This window comes from Palaemon carinicauda, chromosome 1, assembly GCF_036898095.1.
Source record: "Palaemon carinicauda isolate YSFRI2023 chromosome 1, ASM3689809v2, whole genome shotgun sequence".
In the NCBI taxonomy this organism is placed as follows: domain Eukaryota; kingdom Metazoa; phylum Arthropoda; class Malacostraca; order Decapoda; family Palaemonidae; genus Palaemon; species Palaemon carinicauda.
The window spans coordinates 79,781,977-79,789,679 of NC_090725.1; the positions used below are offsets into that span (position 1 = coordinate 79,781,977).

A 7,703-nucleotide genomic window follows, 5' to 3' on the forward strand; every position below is an offset into this window, starting at 1 on the left:
TAAATATTATGGCTGTAGTTTTGAAAACTTATAGATGACCATAAATATTAGACTATTAAAACAGGAGTTAACTCAGTCTATATATTTTGTTTTATTCATTTTATTTATAACATCCAACGATTTTCTGTTTTTCAAATATATCTTTGCCTTAGTTCCTATTGAATAAGGTAATTGGGTTTAAGAAGAAAAAGGCTAGGGGATCCATAGTTAGCTAAAGGAGTTATGTGAGATGTTTGAAAGTAAAGAGAAAAACAGTATGTGGCATACATGAACCTATAAAAACCTTATTTAAAATCATGTTGGAAGTGTTTAAAACCCCTTGTAAAGAAAATTATTTGGTGAGCGCAATGAAAGGATTTTGAAAAGGAAGTGAGGAGGCAGGTACTAAGAGTGTGTAGGCAGGAAATTACTATTTAAAATGACTAGTATTTAAGGAGTTATACGCCCTTTTTAACTATGTTGGCAATTTTCAACAAAACTTAGAAAACTTTTAAGCACAAAGAAAAGTTTTTTACTTAGGATCCGGGTTATATAAATATATGGCTGTCCACAATGCCACTATGTTATGTTGGCTCCTCTGTTGAAATTCTGCATTGCAGATTACATGATCATAGGGGGGTTAATTATAGAACTGGAAAATTTTCGTAAAGACCCTTTTCTTCAACCATATGGGACCACTGCCATAAGTTCTCTTTATTTTTTTCATAACATTCTTTAAATCTACATTAAAATTAGAGAACTGGAAAACCTTCGTAAAGACCCTTTTCTTCAACCATATGGGACCACTGCCATAAGGTCTCTTATTTTTTTCATAACATTCTTTAAATCTACATTAAAATTAGAGAACTGGAACACCTTCGTAAAGACCCTTTTCTTCAACCATATGGGACCACTGCCATGAGGTCTCTTATTTTTTTTCATAACATTCTTTAAATCTACATTAAAATTAGAGAATTGGAAAACCTTCGTAAAGACCCTTTTCTTCAACTATATGGGACCACTGCCATAAGGTCACTTATTTTTTTCATAACATTCATTAAATCTACATTAAAATTAGAGAACTGGAAAACCTTCGTAAAGACCCTTTTCTTCAACCATATGGGACCACTACCATAAGGTCTTATTTTTTTCATAACATTCTTTAAATCTACATTAAAATTATAGAACTGGAAAACCTTCGTAAAGACCCTTTTCTTCAACCCTATGGGACCACTGCCATAAGGTCTCTTATTTTTTTCATAACATTCTTTAAATCTACATTAAAATTAGAGAACTGGAACACCTTCGTAAAGACCCTTTTCTTCAACCATATGGGACCACTGCCATAAGGTCTCATTTTTTCATAACATTCTTTGAATCTACATTAAAATTAGAGAACTGGAAAACCTTCGTAAAGACCCTTTTCTTCAACCATATGGGACCACTGCCATAAGGTCTCTTATTTTTTCATAACATTCTTTAAATCTACATTAAAATTAGAGAACTTGAAAACCTTCGTAAAAACCCTTTTCTTCAACCATATGGGACCACTGCCATAAGGTCTCTTATTTTTTTCATAACATTCTTTAAATCTACATTAAAATTAGAGAACTTGAAAACCTTCGTAAAAACCCTTTTCTTCAACCATATGGGACCACTGCCATAAGGTCTCTTATTTTTTCATAACATTCTTTAAATCTACATTAAAATTAGAGAACTTGAAAACCTTCGTAAAAACCCTTTTCTTCAACCATATGGGACCACTGCCATAAGGTCTCTTATTTTTTCATAACATTCTTTAAATCTACATTAAAATTAGAGAACTTGAAAACCTTCGTAAAAACCCTTTTCTTCAACCATATGGGACCACTGCCATAAGGTCTCTTATTTTTTTCATAACATTCTTTAAATCTACATTAAAATTATAGAACTGGAAAACCTTCGTAAAGACCCTTTTCTTCAACCATATGGGACCACTACCATAAGGTCTTATTTTTTTCATAACATTCTTTAAATCTACATTAAAATTATAGAACTGGAAAACCTTCGTAAAGACCCTTTTCTTCAACCATATGAGACCACTGCCATAAGGTCTCTTATTTTTTTTCATAATATTCTTTAAATCTACATTGAAATTAGAGGTAGCAGGAATTTTAATTATCTATTTCGTGTCCTATTATATAACGCTGTAACTACTACACACATACACACGCACATACACGGAGCGTACGGGCTAAAGTGCCTGGGAACTATCAATCAGCTTCGGCTGATTTCATAACAAATGATAAGAGATAGAAGCTATTGTACTCGTTCAACACAAACGGTTGAGCCCCCGCTAGATGAAGGCGTGACTGGCTGTGTTCAGCGACAGTGTCATCCACCTTTTAAGGTTTTATTCAATCATAATTTCTATTCAGCTTTTAGCAGTGTTTTATTTTTACGGCGCATTTATATTGTTATATTAATATTTTGACTGCATACCTATGTTTTCATTTATACTTCACATCGCCTTTTTTCCTTTATTTTACGTGCAGAAGACTTTCAACACATAAATCACAGAAGTATAGGCGGACACAAAATTCCTAACACATGTGATTGTCACGTCAAGTCTTGATTTGGCCACCGAAAAACTCAAAATTTAAGTTCTTATATAAATTTTGGGTTGGTAACTTCCTCTATACACGCGCACACACACAAATATATATATATATATATATATATATATATATATATATATATATATATATATATATATAAATATATATATATATATAAAAATATATATATGTGTGTGTATATATATATAGATATATATATATATATATATATATATATATATATATATATATATATACATATATATATATATATATATATATATATTTATATATATATATATATATATATATATATATATATATATATATTTATATATATATATATATATATTTATAGGTATGTATAAATATATATATATATATATATATATATATATATCTCAAAGATTTAAAGATAGGTTTTAAATCTCTCTGCTAATACAATAAGGATATCTATCCTATTGATGTATACTCCCAACATTACAAATCTCTAGATATGATGTGGTTGTACTAAACTTTCCTCCCCTCAGCTCCTCCAATTGACAAGGTTTTACGTCTTCTGTGATGAAGGGTAAATGCCAATGTACAGTTATGATGTACAATTCCATAATGCGATTGAAGCGCCCCCCAAAAAAAAAATCAAAACACAAGTTAAATGAAAATACAAGCAATTTTCAAGATCTTAGGTTGGCATAATATTATCAGCGAATGACACAGTAGATCCAAGACTATTAATGTTTGGTGTGTGCGACCATTTTCGTTTTTATTTTGCGGCTTCACAGCTGTTCAACCAACTGATGTGGGTTATCTTTCACTAAAATTCAAAGTTTCCTTTTTGTTACCAAAATATAAAGCATGAATTTGAAAAACATCTCCACGACAATTATTGCTGTAAAAGGAAAGAGTTTTAACATTTTGTGTAAAAGGAAAAAGTTTTAACATTTTGTGTAAAAGGAAAGAGTTTTAACATTTTGTGTAAAAGGAAAGAGTTTTAACATTTTGTGTAAAATGAAAGTGTTTTAACATTTTGTGTAAAAGGAAAGAGTTTTAACATTTTGTGTAAAAGGAAAGAGTTTTAACATTTTGTGTAAAAGGAAAGAGTTTTAACATTTTGTGTAAAAGGAAAGGGTTTTAACATTTTGTGTAAAAGGAAAGAGTTTTAGCATTTTGCGTAAAAGGAAAGAGTTTTAACATTTTGGGACAAGATAGGCTAATAATGTTAATATCAAACATTCTTCTCCACTCAATGCAAGGGGTTAACTACAGCACTGTAATTGTTCAGTGGTTAATTTCCACTTGGTAAGGGTAGACGAGACTCTTTAGCAATGGTAAACAGCTTTTCTAGGAGAGGGACACTCAAAAATCAAATCATTGTCCTCTGGTCTTGGATAGTGCCATACCCTCTGCACCATAGCCTCAGACACACTTTACTATCTGTTTCCTTATTTACATTCCTCACCGTGCTATCTTTCCTGGTGAAGCCCATAGCTTATAGCATTCTGCTTTTTACACTAGGCATGTAGGTTACCTAGTGGTAATAATAATAATAATAATCATATATATGTTCATCTGACTACATGTTAATGGCTGACAGTGCATTTTCTCTTGCCAATTATGTTCAACTGACCACATGGTAAGGGCTGGCAGTGCATTTTCTGTTGCCAATTATTTTCACTGGACCACATATTAAAGGCTGGCAGTGCCAAATATCTTCACATAACCAGATGTTAGGGGTTAACACTGCATTTTTTATGCCAAATATGTTGACCTGATAACACATTAATGGCTGACAGTGCCTTTTCTGTTGCCAATTATGTTCAACTGACCACATATTAATGGGCTGACAGTGCCAAATATCCCCACATAACGAAATGTTAGGGGTTAACACTGCATTTTTTATGCCAAATATGTTCACCTGATAACACATTAATTGCTGACAGTGCATTTTCTGTTGCCAATTATGTTCACCTGACCAAATGTCAAGGGCTGACAATGTTTCTCCAAACAATTTCAATTGTAATTTCTGCTTCAAATTATGTTCGCCTGACCACATGTCAAGGGCTGACAATGTTTCTCCAAACAATTTCAATTGTAATTTCGGCTTCAAATTATGTTCGCCTGACCACATGTCAAGGGCTGACAATGTTTCTCCAAACAATTTCAATTGTAATTTCGGCTTCAAATTATGTTCGCCTGACCACATGTCAAGGGCTGACAATGTTTCTCCAAACAATTTCAATTGTAATTTCTGCTTCAAATTATGTTCGCCTGACCACATGTCAAGGACTGACAATGTTTCTCCAAACAATTTCAATTGTAATTTCTGCTTCAAATTATGTTCGCCTGACCACATGTCAAGGGCTGACAATGTTTCTCCAAACAATTTCAATTGTAATTTCGGCTTCAAATTATGTTCGCCTGACCACATGTCAAGGGCTGACAATGTTTCTCCAAACAATTTCAATTGTAATTTCTGCTTCAAATTATGTTCACCTGACCATATGTTAATGGGCTGACAGTGACAAATATCTTCACATAACCAGATGTTAAGGGTTAACACTGCATTTTTTATGCCAAATATGTTCACCTGATAACACATTAATGGCTGACAGTGCATTTTCTGTTGCCAATTATGTTCACCTGACCACATGTTAAGGCTGACAGTGACAAATATGTTCACATAACCAGATGTTAGGGGTTAACACTGCATTTTTATGCCAAATATGTTCACCTGATAACACATTAATGGCTGACAGTACATTTTCTGTTGCCAATTATGTTCACCTGACCACATGCTACGGGCAGACAGTGACAAATATCTTCACATAACCACATGTTAGGGGTTAACACTGCATTTTCTATGCCAAATATGTTCACCTGATAACACATTAATGGCTGACAGTGCATTTTCCGCTGCCAATTATGTTCACCTGACCACATGTTAAGGCTGACAGTGCCAAATATCTTCACATAACCACATGTTAGGGGTTAACACTGCATTTTTTATGCCAAATATGTTCACCTGATAACACATTAATGGCTGACAGTGCATTTTCTGTTGCCAATTATGTTCACCTGACCACATGTTAAGGCTGACAGTGACAAATATGTTCACATAACCAGATGTTAGGGGTTAACACTGCATTTTTATGCCAAATATGTTCACCTGATAACACATTAATGGCTGACAGTGCATTTTCTGTTGCCAATTATGTTCACCTGACCACATGTTACGGCCAGACAGTGACAAATATCTTCTTATAACCAGATGTTAGGGGTTACCACTGCATTTTTTATGCCAAATATGTTCACCTGATAACACATTAATGGCTGACAGTGCATTTTCTGTTGCCAATTATGTTCACCTGACCACATGCTACGGGCAGACAGTGACAAATATCTTCACATAACCACATGTTAGGGGTTAACACTGCATTTTCTATGCCAAATATGTTCACCTGATAACACATTAATGGCTGACAGTGCATTTTCCGCTGCCAATTATGTTCACCTGACCACATGTTAAGGCTGACAGTGCCAAATATCTTCACATAACAACATGTTAGGGGTTAACACTGCATTTTTTATGCCAAATATGTTCACCTGATAACACATTAATGGCTGACAGTGCATTTTCTGTTGCCAAATATGTTCACCTGACCAAATGTTAATGGGCTGACAGTGACAAATATCTTCACATAACCAGATGTTAAGGGTTTACACTGCATTTTATATGCCAAATATGTTCACCTGATAACACATTAATGGCTGACAGTGCATTTTCTGTTGCCAATTATGTTCACCTGACCACATGTTACGGGCTGACAGCGCCAAATATCTTCACATAACCACATGTTAGGGGTTAACACTGCATTTTTTATGCCAAATATGTTCACCTGATAACACATTAATGGCTGACAGTGCATTTTCTGTTGCCAATTATGTTCACCTGACCACATGTAAGGACTGACAGTGCCAAATATCCCCACATAACGAAATGTTAGGGGTTGCCACTGCATTTTTTTTTTTTTTTTTTTTTTTTGCCAAATATGTTCACCTGACTACATATTGTTTTAAATAAAGAATAAAAGGAAGTTCAATATAAAGCAATGAAATTAAAGATGTTCTAATAAAAGTAAAAGAGCTTTCAGAAGACCTGCTTCTAAAAAAAAATCTGAAAATACTTCTAGCATGGTATGACACAGCATGTCTAAGAATCTTGGCAAGGCTGAACATGCTATCCTCACCTCGAGCCTCACACAGATATCTATTTCGTAAGGTACTAGAAGTGGGGCATTTGGTCAACAAATGCCTCACTGTCAAGGGTACCAAGCAGTCGTCGCAATATGGCAGATGTTGCCCAGTTACCAAAATCTTGGTTGTCAACCAAATGTGACCAATGCAAAGAAGACAAAAAGCAGTCTCCCACTTTCCGGACATCATGTTACACCTCCAAAAGGTAATTGGTAGATGTTCCAGAATACCAAATGTGACCAATGCAAAGACGACAAAGAGCAGTCTCCCACTTTCCGGGCATCATGTTACACCTCCAAAAGGTAATTGGTAGATGTTCCAGAATACCAAATGTGACCAATGCAAAGACGACAAGGAGCAGTCTCCCACTTTCCGGGCATCATGTTACACCTCCAAAAGGTAATTGGTAGATGTTCCAGAATACCAAATGTGACCAATGCAAAGACGACAAAGAGCAGTCTCCCACTTTCCGGGCATCATGTTACACCTACAAAAAGTAATTGGTAGATGTTCCAGAATACCAAATGTGACCAATGCAAAGACGACAAAGAGCAGTCTCCCTCTTTCCGGGCATCATGTTACACCTCCAAAAAGTAATTGGTAGATGTTCCAGAATACCAAATGTGACCAATGCAAAGACGACAAAGAGCAGTCTCCCACTTTCCGGGCATCACGTTACACCTCCAAAAAGTAATTGGTAGATGTTCCAGAATACCAAATGTGACCAATGCAAAGACGACAAAGAGCAGTCTCCCACTTTCCGGGCATCACGTTACACCTCCAAAGAGTAATTGGTAGATGTTCCAGAATACCAAATGTGACCAATGCAAAGACGACAAAGAGCAGTCTCCCACTTTCCGGGCATCACGTTAC

The 7,703-nt window shown here is 34.9% G+C and overlaps 1 protein-coding gene across 2 annotated transcripts in view; it reads left to right on the forward strand.

Moving 5' to 3' along the window:
• The first annotated feature begins 2,222 nt into the window (after nucleotides 1-2,222).
• The window catches only part of LOC137649213 (uncharacterized), a 26,461-nt gene continuing 20,980 nt past the window's right edge, over nucleotides 2,223-7,703 (forward strand). For both annotated transcript variants that reach the window (XM_068382202.1, XM_068382206.1), the window contains exon 1: nucleotides 2,223-2,368. The gene's annotated coding sequence lies outside the window, so the exon portion shown is untranslated. The remainder of the gene's footprint in view (nucleotides 2,369-7,703) is intronic.